General features: G+C 43.6%; 1 protein-coding gene across 1 annotated transcript in view; it reads right to left on the bottom strand.

The window, feature by feature from the left end:
* Positions 1-10: 10 nt before the first annotated feature.
* Positions 11-17,124, bottom strand: part of JAKMIP3 (Janus kinase and microtubule interacting protein 3) — a 96,273-nt gene continuing 79,159 nt past the window's right edge. Inside the window, 1 exon segment of the mRNA XM_027771236.1 lies at positions 11-87. The gene's annotated coding sequence lies outside the window, so the exon portion shown is untranslated.

Raw genomic sequence — 17,124 nt, 5'->3', positions numbered from 1 at the left:
CTGCAAGACTTTTGGGGTTGTCGACTGGATCACCAAGCAGGAATGGAAATCACACTTAAAATCGTCTTCATCAATGCAGTTTTTTCTCTGAAAAATAGTGGAGACAAACACCTTTTAGTGTGACATAGCTGAGACACTCATGGGGCATGAAGCACTTACACTAGGGAGGTCAGGAGAAATACTCTAGGTAAAGGCTTTCACCAGGAGCTGGCCCAATGTGGACTTTGGTGTGCCAGTTAGAGGGGCACTGCCTTTGTGATCCAGCACCAGGCATAGGCCTGAAGCTCAGGAGGTGCAAATAGTTTTCTGGGCAGATCACAGGCTCTGTTCCCCACACACCATTTGCAAACTTGGCCTTGTAACTTCCTCATGATTCCTGGGGCAGCTGCCTACATTCCTATCCACTTTTCATTCATTTCTTCTCATTTAGAAAGTAGGCCTCTGCTAGGTTCTATTTTTTATTAACTAATAAATTTTTAATGTTTTTGAATAAGTTATGAAGGAGCTGCTAAAGTTCCTTTTAACAAGGAGGGGAGCTCTGGATCAGACCATAGGCATGGGAGCATTAGTGGGGACAGGGGCAGTAGGGGCATAGAGAGAAAGGAACATGCAGGGACAGAACCGCTAGGGCTGTAGACATTAGAGCAGAGTGTTCTATTGGAGAGATTGAGGAGGTTTTTATTTTCTTTTTAAAATTTTTAACCCAACTTTTTTTTCTTTAAGAGAAATTTTTGCTATAGGGTGTGTGGGCTTGCCTGAAATACAGAGAGGAACAGAGACAGAAAGTGAGAAATCATCCCCCAGAGTGGATGGCCAGGTCACAATTCCTTCTCCTCCATTCTCCTCTCAGGATCTTGGCCATGCATGCACATGCAGATGGAGTGAGTTTCAAGCCACTGGGTCTGGGACTCGAACCGTGGACTGACATGTGGGAGTCCAGCATCGTAACCACTAAGCCATCTACTGGTCCCTCCTTATGTCTTTAATCTGATCCACTTCTAAGTAAAGTATCGTCACCCATTTCTAGAATATTACAGAGTAGAGAGACGCTCCAGCCTAGCCCTCTCATTTTGCAGAGAGAAAAGGTAAAGCCCCAAGAAAAAAAAGGGATTTCCGAAGGTGACACTTACAGGCTGACCAGAACCAGGAATCTTGACCATCTACCCACCAACCTTTCCATCTTATATCACTGCCTTTCTGAATGATGTGCTCAATTGCCTGGGGTATGAACTATATACATGCAATTATGTAACACAAGTCTTATTGAAAATAATATGCAGAGTCCTAAAAATCCCTCCCCAGGTTGAAGGGACAGACAATGGTATTTGGCCACCTGTGGTCACCTGACCCTCCCTGAGCCAGTTGCTGCCATACTTTGCTAATACACTTCATTCACTGACACTGTTTCCTGACTTGGGTAGCTTTCTTCCCTCATCCATGACTGCAACACACCACACACACACATGCACACACGCACACATGCATATATGCACAGAGACTACAAAAACAACTACACAGGTTTTCAGGCTTTCCAAACCCCTTCTGCCTCCACCCTCTGCAGTCCCATCTCCTCTAGTGATGTGGTATTCTCTATCCCTGCCCTTTCTAGTCCCTGGCCCAGCTTCTTGACTGCTTCACACAATCGACCCAAGATCTCATCCAAATTGAGTCATTGAAGGCACAGGATAGGCGAGTGTGACATCATTTTGTGTTTCTTACCTTGATCTCTTGGTCCCATGTTGTTCCTCCGTGTCCCCAGGCAGTCCCTGGCCCAGTGCTGTGTCAGCTCCCTCCCCCAAATGCCTCATTTGAGAATGTCTCTGTAGACAGAAGGCCTGGGGATGCTAACAGTAGAAGGATCTGTGTACAGGGTGATGTCTGGGAACTTGCCTGCTGAAACATGCTCTATGTGATAATTGTGCCTGTCTAGACTGCTGGTACAAACATGAGTTATGGCACACGTCTGCTTTCCTTCTGAGGGTCTGCCACTTTAGCAGGTCAGTGTCCAACTGAGCAGGCCCCAATTAACCCTGAATTCTGAGCCTCAAATGGATATCCCTGGGAAGAATGATTGTACACATGGGGTACGTTGCCACTGTTGGAGGGAATGTGCGTTTTGCACGCACCTCACAGGAGAGAGAGAACATAGGAACCTGCCCATAGATTCCCCTTAGGCTCTGTCTTCTTTTATGGCTCCAGTTGTGCATCCTGATGATATTGCTGGAATAAATCTTAGCCCTGGTATGACTATGAATTCTACTGAATTACTGAACATGTGGGTGGTCTTGGGGAATATTGGCTTTCATTGTGGCTAGGAAGTGTGGGAAGCCATGAGGTGACAGATAACGTAAGACATAGTCCTTGGCCTCAGGAAGTGCATTTATTTACTTTTTTTGTCACTCATGTGGCAGATTTTTATTTGAGTGTATCAGAGGCTACAAAAACAACTACACAGTGAAAAACCCAGGCACATCACTGACTGTATACAGCTCCTCACAGAGCTCACAGTTCATAAAGTGGAGACACATAGGGTATGGAGGGAGCCCATGGAACACGATGGTGCTAATGGGACCCTGACCGTTCAAAGCCTAGTGAAGAAGAGTGGTGGACAAACAGTCACTCTGTGATAGTGTGACATCATGATGAGGCGAGCACTGAGATGCACAGCCCTACTCTTCAATTTAGAGGATAAGAATCTTCTGTAATGTTTACATTGGGCTACAATGAGAAAAGATGCTAAGTTAATAAGTTAATAAGCACAGTCATGAATTTGGTTCAGCTGCTAGTCCCAAAATGAACAGAGCAGGAACCAGAGGACAGCTGGATGTTTGGTTGGACCATGGCCGTGCTAGCAGCAAGGATATTTCTGTACATCAGTGCCCAGCCCCTCTAGGCATGATGATACCAGAGCTTTGTTAAAAGCTGCAGAAGCAGAACTCTCATCTGTAACACCCATTGGTAATACATTCAAGTAGAGTCATACATATGGATTAGAAAACAACATTCTGATTTATGTCAAAATAGAGCCTGAATAACAGGGCCCTACCGTCTGTGTTTGTGTTGGGAATTTCCACTGGGATCTCAACTGTTTGGAAACATAAAGCTGTTGGCAAGGGAGACAACACCTTCCTGGGGTCCGAAGAACCCCGCTTGGATCTGAATCAACCACAGATGGTGAACGCCACCAGAAAGCTTTGGAGCCACAGGCTCACTTGGGGTTTCCAGAAATGTATATAAGGCAAGCAAATCCAGGGTTCTCATACACAGAGAGTCTACTGGGGAGAGGGTAAGACCCTAGATCCTGAATCTTTGCTCTCCACCCTAAACACTGCCCCTTACTTTCTGTACTCCAGCAACTCCCCCCAACCAAATAACCCACACAAATATACCATCACCAAATTATAAGGACAATGGAGGATAGGCTAAAATCAATGCCTTTTTCCCATAAGTAATATTTGGGAAACATTATTCAAACACTGTCAAACAAATGGCTGAAACAAAGCTTGCTTGGGGCCAAGGTCTTCCCCCCCACCCCCCACAAAGTTCTGAGTTTAGAAGGAATATCAAAAACTACATTTCCTGGCCTCACTCAGACCCAGACTTAGCTTTCTACTCCTCTTAGCTTTTTCCGGGGTCTTTCTATCAACCAGACAGACAGAGAGAGCTCAGTGCTGTTATCAACTGACTTCCTGCCTGCGCAGGGTCATCTTTTAGTTGCCTTAACCACCATGCCATCTGGCCGGCCCAAGGGTCATCTTTTAAATTACCTTCTGCCCAGCTCCTACAGGTGAGTTTTGTGTGGCTCACAGAGAAAACCTCCTGGATGGTTCTTCCATGCCAGGAGGATCCATAGTCTCACTATATTCTACTCTGGATCTCCTGTCTACTGGTTTGGCTTTGTACCTGCCTATTAAGTAAATGATAAAGTCGGTAGCCACTTTTATGGAGCAGGTCAGGACATTTCTCCTTAGGGTTCTTGACGGCTCTGGAGGTTAATTTTATGTCAACTTGATTGGGCCATAGAGAACCCAGATATTTGGTGGAACATTATTGCAAGTATGTCTGTGAGGGTATTTCTGGATGAGAAGAACATTTATATTGGTAGACTGAGTCAAGCAGATTGCCTTCCCCAACATGGGTGGGCTCTATTAACCAACTGAAGGCCTGGATATAACACAGAGGTGAATGGGGACTCTCCTCCTTGACTACTTGGAACAGGGACATTGATCTTTTCTAGAATTTAGACTCTATACCAAACATTGACTCTTATTGGTTCTCAAGCCTGCCAGCTTTCAGACTAGAAATTACAACATCGGCTGTCCTGGTTCTCACGCCTTTGGACTCAGACTGGAACTACATATGGTCTCTCCTGGGTGTCCAGCTTGCTAACTGCAGATCTTGGGACTTACTTCTTAGCCTACATAATTGCTTGCACCAATTCCTCCAGCAATTCTATGTGTGTGTGTGTGTGTGTGTGTGTGTGAGTGCGCACATGCATGTGTGTATAGGACTTCAAAAAGTTCATAGAAAATGTATATTATGAAAAAAAGAAAATGTATATTTTGCAAAATCTATGCAGGAATTTCAAATTTTTTGTGCCAAATAAATTTCTATTTTAATCCCATTTCCATGAACTTTCTGAAGCCCTATTTTATATATATGTATATAATATGTATCACATATATATATGTATATATATATATATATCATATTGAGTGTATCAGAGGCCACATTATATTATACATAATATTATATTGGTTCTGTTTCTCTGGAGAACTCCAGTGAATACAAATGCATCAGCCAATTTACTCCCCATACTTCAAGGAGATGAATCCTTTGTAGAGCAGGAGGCCAAAGTGAACAAGAGTCATGTTCTTGGGACCAGCAGTTAGCGTAATGGCTATGTCGCTGGACTCCCACATAGTCGACTGCAGTTTGAGTCCCGAACCCGGTGACTTAAATTCATGCTGGGCGCATATGAGTGCGTGCCAAGATCGTGAGAAGAGAATGGAGGAGAAGGGATTGCGGCATGGCCATTCCCCCTGGGGGCGTGATTTCTCGCTTTCTATCTCTCTGTTTCTCTCTGTCTGTCTGGCAAGCGCACACGCCCTATAGCAAAAACCTCTACAAAAAAAAAAAAGTAGAGTCATGTTCTTGATATGGTCTCATGGCTAAGAGGTCAGAAGCAGGACCTGAACTCAGGCCTGTCAGACTTCAACACTTTACTTTCAACTACATTGTCAAGTTCCTGAGGAGAAAAGGCATGTATGCCTCTTCTCTGGCCACAGTTGGCTTGGAAATAAACCGTATTAATTATTAATTTTACAGTTGGTTATTTTTTTTCCGTCGACAGAACCACAAGTTCTCCAATAATCTAATATAGGTGGATATGGATTTATAAATCTATTGAGATTACAGACACTACCAGAAAGGGGTTGTGAAGGCATTAAAATCTCATTGTACCAGCATACAACTTAAAGAAAATTTAAACAGATTTAAAAATATGATGCTTCAGCTGAGACGGAAAGTGGTCTCTTCACAACCCCAAACCCAGGAGAAGAGTCATCCCCATTAGGAAGTCAATAGTACTCCAAGTGGAGTTCCATTAGAAATGGAAGGAAGATGTCCAGGTGGAAAACCTTTAGCAAAAATGTGAAGAAATAAGTGAAGAGTCTATCCCTCATTCAGGGCCCCCAGTACAGACTGTGGGCTGGGATCTCTGGAGACCATGGCCACTGAGAGCAGGGCCTGTAGGGTGCAGGATGGGGGACAGGTGGCCTTCTGGAGGCAGAGGTGAGGGGCCCTCTGAGTACTTTGAGTATGCTTGCTGAGCACTGTGGACCTCACCTGGGACTCTGTGGGAATCAGGGAAGACATTCAAGGAAAAGGGACAATAAGACATCTGTGGTGATGTTAAAACATCTTATTGGTGACCAGCACAACAGGACCTGGAGGCCTGAAGAACGGCAGCTTTGTTCAAACTCTGCACTGAGACTTGGACCAGCACTAGCATGGCTTTTAGCAGCAGCAGGCCGACCTCTGCCTGAGAAAGTTCCACCACACAGCAGAATTTGCTGTTTGTTCCAGCAACACCTAACCACAGGATCCTGACCTCCCTTTCTTAAAGCTTTTACTAAAAAGGGCTTGCAACTGTGAATGCAAATCTCTGGGAAGTATATCTCTCAAGGACCTGAGAGCTGTTCCTTTGAAGTGTAATCATCATGAAGGATAAGAGGCCCTTAGTCTCCCAGACTCTGTGGGAGGATAGAAAATTGTTGAATAAACATTTTAGGAGGTCATTGTTTTGAACTAAGCTTCTGCCATAAGCCCCACAGAGCAGACCAAAATGGAGTCATCCATGTTAAAATGTCTTTTTTTTTTTTTTTAAGAAAGATTTTTGCTACAGGGCGTGTGTGCAGGGCGTGTGTGCTCGAGTAGAGACAGGGAAACAGAAGGCAAGAAATCACCCTCAGGGAGAATGGCTATGCTACAATCCTTTCTCCTCCAATCTCCCCTTGGGATTTAGGGCACACAGGCACATGTGGCCACATGAGTTTCAAGCCTCCGGTTCTGGGCCTCAAACCATGGTTGGCCATGTGAGAGTTCACCTATGTGACCATTACACCATCTGCGTGTCCCAAAATGTCATGTTATTAAACTGAACAGCCCACCTGTTCTCAGCCTGCCTGGTCTTCAGAACTCCTCCCATTGCCACTGTTCTGACTTCCGTTTTCCATCTTCCTATGGCATCGACACTGAGCAATCTCTGCCAGCTCAGCATGGTGCTGGCATAGTGTGTGATGTGGGCAGGAAGGGGAGTGTCTAGGAGAACCCTCTGCTCCAAGATATCTCTACCAAAAACCCAATACAGGCCAGGCTGATCTTTCACAGGGAGAGCATGGGTCTTTGGTCGACGAACTGCCCACAGGTGCTCAGGGCTCTGCACAGGAGAGCCTTAGGAGGCTGCAAAGGTGGCAAGGAATGTGGATTTGGGAAGAACCCAGGATTCTGGGGAGTCAGCTCATTCTAATAGACCTCAGTCTATGTGTCTCCCCAAACCATGGAGGCTTAGAGGTCCCACAATCTGCCATCTACAAGCTGGAGACCCCGGAAAATGAGTGGTGTAAATTCCTGACCAAATCCAAAGGCCCTAATGCCAGCGAGGGTGATGGAGAACGTTCCTAGGACTGGAAGCCATCAGGTTGCACAGCATATTACCCGCCTGCCTCCCCAGGCTGAGCCCCCAGGCCACCTGCAGGCCTGTTCGTCCACGCAAGAGCCTGTCTGAGGAAGAGCCAGGCTGTCTCCTGTTGGTTTTGCTTCTCTGGAGAACCCTGACAAATCAGAAGTCACTGGCATGCCCTTACAGTCAGCAGGGCAAGTTGCCCCAGAACTGGCCTGGCCATCCTCTCTCCATTCACACTGGCTACTGTCATACACTGAACCTGGCACTTTGAAGTTGTAACTCAAGATTTAGAATTAGAATTTCCTTGAATGAGAATTAAGAAATAACTTCCCAGAGCTCCATGCCTCCTGGTCCCCAGGTTCATGTTACCATCAGCCCTGAGCCTACTTCCCTGACAGTGCCAGGATAGGTGGTGCTTTAGTGTGGGCAACAGCCTAGGGAGTGGAGTGGCCCACATTTTCATTAGTTTTGCCCCCAAGCTGCCTGCTGGGAGCTTCTAGGAACCTTTGTTCTGTACCCTCCTCCAGGGAGCCAGCAGCCAGGAGGCCCCTGCAGTAGACTGAGGTAAAAAAGGAAAGGCTGGGCTGTGGGCTAGGGTGACACAGGAGGTACCCATCCTGGATAATGGAGAGATAGAGGAGAGGAGTGCGAGTGGGGAGGGCAGATGCGGCTACACAGCAGATGGGACGGCCATGCTGCATTCCATTGCCCTGGGTGAGAATGGCTTGACTGAGGTGAGGACAAGGAGGGGTGAGTAGAGGCAGGAGGTGGGGCCTACAAGGGGTGCCTGGTGAGAGGAGCCAGATGAGGGGAGAAAGCATAAGGGCAAGCTGGACACCTGTTGGGAACAGGGCAGTGCCTGCTGGATTCTGCTGAAGGTGCACTGTGGTCATGCTTAAAGGCATAGGGCTGGGGGTCTCAGAGGAGAATGGGGGCACACACTGCACCTCTGTATTCCTCGCCTGCACTTACTGGAAGGGATACATGTAGCACAGCACTACAATAACTTCTTCTTTTTCTTTTTTTTTTTGTGGAAAGGTTTTCGCTATAGGGCATGTGTGCTCGCCAGACAGACAGAGACAGAAAGCGAGAAATCACCCCTCAGGGGGGATGGTCACGCCTCAATCCCTTCTCCTCCATTCTCCTCTTGGGATCTTGGGCACGCATGCACACGCGCCCGGTGTGAGTTTTAAGCCACCGGGTCCGGGAGGCAAACCGCGATTGACTACGTGGGAGTCCAGCGACATAGCCATTACGCCAACTGCTGGTTCCCTACAATAACTTCTGTAGTCCCACCCCTGGGCCAGGCTCTCTGCTGCTTCCCACCTGCCCCTCCATTGGCTAAATCTCTTGCCTCCTTCCTGTCTTTGACTACCGAAATGTTTTTTTCCTGGGTAATCCTGACCCTTTTGCAGAGGGAGGGAGCACACACTGCATCTCTATGTATCCTGGTCCAGGTAGTCCAGAGTGCTGATGGGGTGCAGCCCACTGGGGGCTCCAGCAGGCTCTGCCCACATGGACAGGTATATAAAGAGAACCAAATGATAACATGCAGGGCCCTTACACTGACCCTTGGAGACACAGCTCCTGAGGCTCTGGAGAGCATGTGGGCATCAAGTGCAGGTAACAAAGCCCCCCTCTGCTGTCTCCTGCCTTCCCCACTCTCCCCTCACTGCTGCTCAGCGCAGGGGGAGGAGGGGCACTATTCCACCCAGAGGTCCGCATTCCGCTCCTGGGACCCCTGGCTCCAGTGGTCCTATCTGGGGGATAGAGAAAGGAGTAAATTCAAAGGCAGGTGAATTGGAAGCTTCTGGGCTTTGATGATGGTACAGCGACAGACCAAGGTTGGCACTGCTCACAGGCTCTGACCTTGTTCCTGCTTTCCAACTCTCTGAGAACCTAGGATCCCACATTAGCCCAAAGGTACCAGGGCCAAGGCTAGTATTTCAGGTAACGTCCTAAACGGTGTTCAGAAGCCAGTTTAGCCCTGTGCCTCCTGAAGAGAAGAGCTGGCTTGCTCTGATGCAAGTACAATACACACTGGCTGGTCAGGAAATCTTGCATGGGGAAAGGATCCACTGCCCAGCCTCCCAGACCTTTTCCTGTCCAAGGGCACACAATCAAACACATGGATGTGCACACACACAACCAAATGCCCTGGTATGCATGCACAACCAAATGCATACGTCTGTTCCCCACCCCACCCCATATATATATATGCTCACAACCAAATACACAGATGTGTTCCCCACTCCACCCCAATGTACAGGCATGTGCATGCACATCCACACACATTTTCTGTCTGCTCTCCATTGGACCTTGGCTTTGTTTCCTATTTGGGTCACAAGCAGCTGTTCACATAGGCCTACATGCGCCCCCCTTAGCTTTTCTGACATTGACTTCTCTAATAATGACATCTCTTGTTAATGGCTTCATGGTCATGCTAGTAAACGGATTCACTATTGCTTGAACCAAGATGGTTACTTTATAAATCTCAAGACAGCTGGCCCAAAGGCCATAAGCTGCTGGCTGAAAAGAATAAATTAGACAACAGAGCAATAAAAAGAGGGGGAGGGGATACCCTCAGTTTCAGCTGGCTATTCAATTTCTGTTTGAGATTTTGTGAAAATTGCCTAGAACCATCCTTGCCATGAGGTAAAAACAGAAAGACTTAGAACAAAAAGCAAAATAAAATAGCTGTGAAGCCTCTATGATTTGAAGAAGAGTTGGTGTAATCTCCTAAAGTTGAACATTCATAAAAATATGATCTTATGTTTCAGCTCTCAAGAATACACCCAAGAAAAACTCCTGCACCAGTACATTAGGAGACTTTACAAGAATGCTCAGTAACCACCATTCATAAAAAGCAAAAACCGGGAGATAATCTAAATGTGTATCAGAGGGGAGATAAAGTCCCACAGTGAGGTCACATACACCAGAGGGTGTACATGGCTGAATCTCAGCACTATGATCTTAAGTGCAAATAATACATTGAAGATTTTTACAAACACAAAATATTGTACTTTCAGAAACACCACAGTGCTCTAACAAAGCTCTCACAAGGGAGAGAATAGGATGGGCTATAAGGTTAGATAGGGATTTTGTTGTGGGTGGTGGATCTACAGCTGTTATAAACACGAAAGAACAAAATAACCAAGTCAGCAATTCACCAACCAATGGCAAAAGTGAGGCATGCACCAGTATGAGGACTAGGGAAAATTCATGCACCAAGAAAATTAAATTGAAAACAATCCTTTTAGGAGGATGGAGAGGATAGAAAGTAAAAGCCATCCTCACGTGCCAGCGGAGACCCTTCAAGCCAGCTGATTCTGAAATGCAAATGCAATGTGACCAACAGGGCTCCATGTGAATGGACTGCTACACAGGCATTTCACTTGTCATCAGACAAGCATGCGGCTGACCTCAGACTCTAAGCCCCTCTTCATACTTACTTCAAGCTGGAGCCCAGTAGGTTGAAGTTGCTCTGGTTGGGCTGGCTGCCCTGGAAGGTGGACCTTCCAGGGAGAATCGCAGGACACCTGAGAGACTCTACCACTCCAGTAGGTGTCCCCTGGCCCTGCTTCCAAGAGATAGGCAACAGCTGAGTGTTCTCCAGAAGTCCTAGACAAGAGCTTTTCCTCTGAGCTTAGCCTAAGGATGAAACACTTTCAAAGAACTAACTGTTCAAATGTGCTGAACTGTTTCCAAACATCTCATTCTTTGTTCCTTTATTAAAAAATTAAATGCAGGGACCAGCAGTTAGTGTAATGGCTATGTCGCTGAACTCCCATGTAGCCAACCGTGGTTCGAGTCCCGGACCTGGTGGCTTAAACTCGTGCCGGGTGCATGTGCATGCATGTCCAAGATCCCGAGAGGAGAATGGAAGAGAAGGGATTGCAGTGTGGCTATCCCCCCTGGGTTTCTAGCTTTCTATCTCTCTGTCTCTCTCTGTCTTTCTGGCAAGCACACACGCCCTATAGCAAAAAACCCTCCAAAAAAATATATATACACAAATTCAGTAAGAAGAAACTTTTGGTGGGTTATAATAGATAATATAACAGATTTTTTTAAAAATGAAGATCCCTGTACCATATATGAACAATACTCATTAACTATGGTTACATTCCAAAAAAAGCAGCTTATCCCTGGATTTCAAAAATGACAAGACAGCCATCAATTCTAACTCGCCTGGGCGGCATAAGCAATCTGTGACCAGGCTCAAAGAGAGTGGGGGCTGCTCATTGGCATTCAGAAGCCTGCTCTGCTGGGAGCTGTAAATCTGAATCTGCTGACAGTTAATCCAAGTCATCTCACGCTTCCAGATCTGAGGTAGAACAGGCACCGTCCCTGAAGATCCAGCCCCACTCCTAGGATCAGATGGGGATCAGATATTCCTGGCAAGGGCAGCTCCGGGAATGGCAGTAACAGCCCTCTCGCTCCATCCTGCTTCCCAGGGTACAGTGACACAGAGTGGGAGGGATGCTCCAGTCAGGATGGTGCCAACCACAGAACAGAAACTGAGTCCAAGGAGAAGGGATTTTAATCAAAAAGAACAAAAATTCTTTACAATGAGGGTTGGAGAAGACAAAGACACACAGGGATGGACATGGACAAAAAAATAAACTTTAATCCTTAACTGTGCCCCATATGAAAAATATTCTCATAATGATTCATAGATATTTTAAAAGTAAGACAAAAAAATACATAAAATTCTAGAAGAAAACATGGGAGAAAATATTTGTGACTTTGAGTAAGGCAATATTTTTTTTTTTTACAACACCAAAAAGCCTAACTCTCTGGGTAAAAAAATTTGACAAATTAGACTCATTGAAATAAGAATATTCTTCAAAAGACATTTTTAAAAGAACAAAAAGACAAAAGAGAGACTGGGATAAAATATTTTTGAATTGTATATCTGATAAAGGCATGTATCTGAAATACGCAAATAAGTCTCAAGAATCAGCAGTAAGCAAATAACCAAATTCACAAATGGACAAAATGTGTGAACACATTACCAAAGAAAATATATGAGTGGGAAATCAATACATAGAAAGGCACTCAACATTGTTTGTCATTAGGGAAATGCAGATTAAAACCAAAACAAGGGGTCAACCCCATAGCCTAGTGGCTAGGGGAGCCAGATCTCATGTGGTCAACCATGGTATAAATCCCAGTCCCAGTGGCTTAGAAAAAATAAAACAAAACAGAACATGTTAAGTATTGGACCAGTCTCATAGCCTAGTGGTTAAGGGAACTACATCGCATGTGGCTGCATGTGGTCGAATCCCAGCTCCGGCAGCTTAAAAGAAGACCAAACCAAAACAAATAAACAAAGAGAAAACCTCAAAGAACCAGATACTTATATACCACTCTTAGATCTACTAGAATAGACAAAAGAAGGAAAGAAAGAAAGAGAGAAAGAGACTGAGCGTATTAACTACTATCAGTGAGGAGCAACACGAACTCTCATCTACTGCTGGTGAGAATCCTGGAAAACAAGACAGAGTGAGAGGGCAAAATGATAATCACTTTGAACAATAGTTTCTTTCTTCCTTCCTTTTTTCTTTTTTCAAAAATTTTCTATAAGGTATATGCACCGGCCAGAAACAGAGAGAGAGAAAGTGAGAAACCACTCCCCAGAGGATGACCACACTACAATCCCTTCTCCATTATCCTCTTGGGATTTTGGGCATCCATGCACTTCAAAGGCCAGAAAGAGGGAGTTTGGGGAAGATGGGGCTGTCAGTGCCATGACTGAGGTTGTAGATACATACACTATGCATATATCTAAACTCTGAGAGCCATCCCAAACACATGGCAAAGAAGTTAAGTCACATATAACTTAAAAAAATCATGTGGAGAAAACTTAAAATGAAATGAGTTGTAATGAAGGAACCTAATCATGTTATAAATGAGTAATACAGTTATCCTGGAGAGGGTAGAAAACAAAAGAACCAACCTAAGTTATTTTGGAAAACAGGTTAGGGACATAAAGAGCTATACACAAATACTGTACTCTAGTTAGTAAATTTATTTCTTAAAGGGTATGGGTTAGAAATTCTGAAACAAGTTTGTGTATATACTAGGAGTGAACAAATAAGCAAATATATTGTACATGGTGAGAGTCAAGTGTCAAAGGAAGAAGTTACAAAAAAAGGAAAGGGGGAAAGCTGAGATGAATCTTGTATTTGAGAAACAAAAGTTTAAAGCAGCCTAAGGAATAAGGAGGTCTGCTAAAACTTATCTGGCCTAGAGAGAGATATGGGCAGCTAGACTGTCATGTACCCCACACATCTGTGCAAAGTAATTGCTCAAAGACACATCTTAACAGAGTTCCCTGATTAGCTGGCACTGCAAACCAATTACTCTACCAACTACACGTTGTGCATCATAACCCCAACTTTTGTCTGTTGTCATGTGCCTAGAATGATTCATGAAACAATAGCTGATTGGAAGTGCATACTATTCTTATAAACCAATGTAAATTCTTTAAAAAAGATAAACTTTTGTAACTTCCTCCTTCTCCTCATTTCCATTATATAATCTAGCCTTTTGGAAGCCATTGGATACACATGGGTTTCAGGCAACTGAAATTTATATTCACTCAAGGAGCCATCCACAACTCTGGCCTATGTATCTTCACCTCACCTTCTTTGTTTTTTAAGTTGATACATTGTTGGCCTGCACTTGAAGATATCATTATGAACACAGGGTTTAATAATACAGGTAGACAGGGATGATATAGATGAGCCTGGAGCATCTGTGGTGACAGAAAGGAGGAAAGTGATTAAAAAAAAATGGGACATGTTCAAGGAACACAAGTGTCAATCTAAAAGACACAATGGCTTCCCTTGAGCAATTTGAGTGAGAAAATAATTCATAGTATTGGATTATAACCCATAGAATTATATAGCCATGAGTTCAGTGACACAAATAATTACATAAAGAAATAAAGAAATGGGAGAGAAGGAACAAGTTTCCTTACATAAAAATTCTAATGAATAAAATAGAAGGAATGGGGAAATAGAAAATTGTGAGAAACCCACAGCAATAATTGTTATTGGGAAGATCTACTGATAAATGGGAAAATGAGTGGGCAAAAGTTTGAGAAGAAACTTTTTATTTGCATAGTCTCAATGTGTCTTCTATATTTACAAATGGAGACTGACAAACTATAACATAATGAGAGAGAATCCCTAAGAGGATAAACAGCAGCCTCATTTTAGATGAACCCTGTCTTTGTGGCCACAGCCCAAAAGCACCAGTACAGAGCCTCCCCCACAAAGAGCCTCAGGGGCCATTGCTCTCCTTTCCTCACTTGAATAGACAAATACAAAGGAGAGCCTAACTCTCTGGGTAAAAAAATTTGACAAATTAGACTCATTGAAATAAGAATATTCTTCAAAAGACATTTTTAAAAGAACAAGAAGACAAAAGAGAGACTGGGATAAAATATTTTTGAATTGTATATCTGATAAAGGCATGTATCTGAAATACGCAAATAAGTCTCAAGAATCAGCAGTAAGCAAATAACCAAATTCACAAATGGACAAAATGTGTGAACACATTACCAAAGAAAATATATGAGTGGGAAATCAATACATAGAAAGGCACTCAACATTGTTTGTCATTAGGGAAATGCAGATTAAAACCAAAACAAGGGGTCAACCCCATAGCCTAGTGGCTAGGGGAGCCAGATCTCATGTGGTCAACCATGGTATAAATCCCAGTCCCAGTGGCTTAGAAAAAATAAAACAAAACAGAACATGTTAAGTATTGGACCAGTCTCATAGCCTAGTGGTTAAGGGAACTACATCGCATGTGGCTGCATGTGGTCGAATCCCAGCTCCGGCAGCTTAAAAGAAGACCAAACCAAAACAAATAAACAAAGAGAAAACCTCAAAGAACCAGATACTTATATACCACTCTTAGATCTACTAGAATAGACAAAAGAAGGAAAGAAAGAAAGAGAGAAAGAGACTGAGCGTATTAACTACTATCAGTGAGGAGCAACACGAACTCTCATCTACTGCTGGTGAGAATCCTGGAAAACAAGACAGAGTGAGAGGGCAAAATGATAATCACTTTGAACAATAGTTTCTTTCTTCCTTCCTTTTTTCTTTTTTCAAAAATTTTCTATAAGGTATATGCACCGGCCAGAAACAGAGAGAGAGAAAGTGAGAAACCACTCCCCAGAGGATGACCACACTACAATCCCTTCTCCATTATCCTCTTGGGATTTTGGGCATCCATGCACTTCAAAGGCCAGAAAGAGGGAGTTTGGGGAAGATGGGGCTGTCAGTGCCATGACTGAGGTTGTAGATACATACACTATGCATATATCTAAACTCTGAGAGCCATCCCAAACACATGGCAAAGAAGTTAAGTCACATATAACTTAAAAAAATCATGTGGAGAAAACTTAAAATGAAATGAGTTGTAATGAAGGAACCTAATCATGTTATAAATGAGTAATACAGTTATCCTGGAGAGGGTAGAAAACAAAAGAACCAACCTAAGTTATTTTGGAAAACAGGTTAGGGACATAAAGAGCTATACACAAATACTGTACTCTAGTTAGTAAATTTATTTCTTAAAGGGTATGGGTTAGAAATTCTGAAACAAGTTTGTGTATATACTAGGAGTGAACAAATAAGCAAATATATTGTACATGGTGAGAGTCAAGTGTCAAAGGAAGAAGTTACAAAAAAAGGAAAGGGGGAAAGCTGAGATGAATCTTGTATTTGAGAAACAAAAGTTTAAAGCAGCCTAAGGAATAAGGAGGTCTGCTAAAACTTATCTGGCCTAGAGAGAGATATGGGCAGCTAGACTGTCATGTACCCCACACATCTGTGCAAAGTAATTGCTCAAAGACACATCTTAACAGAGTTCCCTGATTAGCTGGCACTGCAAACCAATTACTCTACCAACTACACGTTGTGCATCATAACCCCAACTTTTGTCTGTTGTCATGTGCCTAGAATGATTCATGAAACAATAGCTGATTGGAAGTGCATACTATTCTTATAAACCAATGTAAATTCTTTAAAAAAGATAAACTTTTGTAACTTCCTCCTTCTCCTCATTTCCATTATATAATCTAGCCTTTTGGAAGCCATTGGATACACATGGGTTTCAGGCAACTGAAATTTATATTCACTCAAGGAGCCATCCACAACTCTGGCCTATGTATCTTCACCTCACCTTCTTTGTTTTTTAAGTTGATACATTGTTGGCCTGCACTTGAAGATATCATTATGAACACAGGGTTTAATAATACAGGTAGACAGGGATGATATAGATGAGCCTGGAGCATCTGTGGTGACAGAAAGGAGGAAAGTGATTAAAAAAAAATGGGACATGTTCAAGGAACACAAGTGTCAATCTAAAAGACACAATGGCTTCCCTTGAGCAATTTGAGTGAGAAAATAATTCATAGTATTGGATTATAACCCATAGAATTATATAGCCATGAGTTCAGTGACACAAATAATTACATAAAGAAATAAAGAAATGGGAGAGAAGGAACAAGTTTCCTTACATAAAAATTCTAATGAATAAAATAGAAGGAATGGGGAAATAGAAAATTGTGAGAAACCCACAGCAATAATTGTTATTGGGAAGATCTACTGATAAATGGGAAAATGAGTGGGCAAAAGTTTGAGAAGAAACTTTTTATTTGCATAGTCTCAATGTGTCTTCTATATTTACAAATGGAGACTGACAAACTATAACATAATGAGAGAGAATCCCTAAGAGGATAAACAGCAGCCTCATTTTAGATGAACCCTGTCTTTGTGGCCACAGCCCAAAAGCACCAGTACAGAGCCTCCCCCACAAAGAGCCTCAGGGGCCATTGCTCTCCTTTCCTCACTTGAATAGACAAATACAAAGGAGCATTTTCATCTGATGCGGGGTGGAGGGGGGAGGTGGGTAGG

The sequence above is a fragment of the Tupaia chinensis genome, unplaced genomic scaffold (assembly GCF_000334495.1).
Source record: "Tupaia chinensis unplaced genomic scaffold, TupChi_1.0 Scaffold000197_1, whole genome shotgun sequence".
Lineage (NCBI taxonomy): Eukaryota > Metazoa > Chordata > Mammalia > Scandentia > Tupaiidae > Tupaia > Tupaia belangeri.
This window is presented reverse-complemented; position numbering and strand designations above follow the sequence as displayed.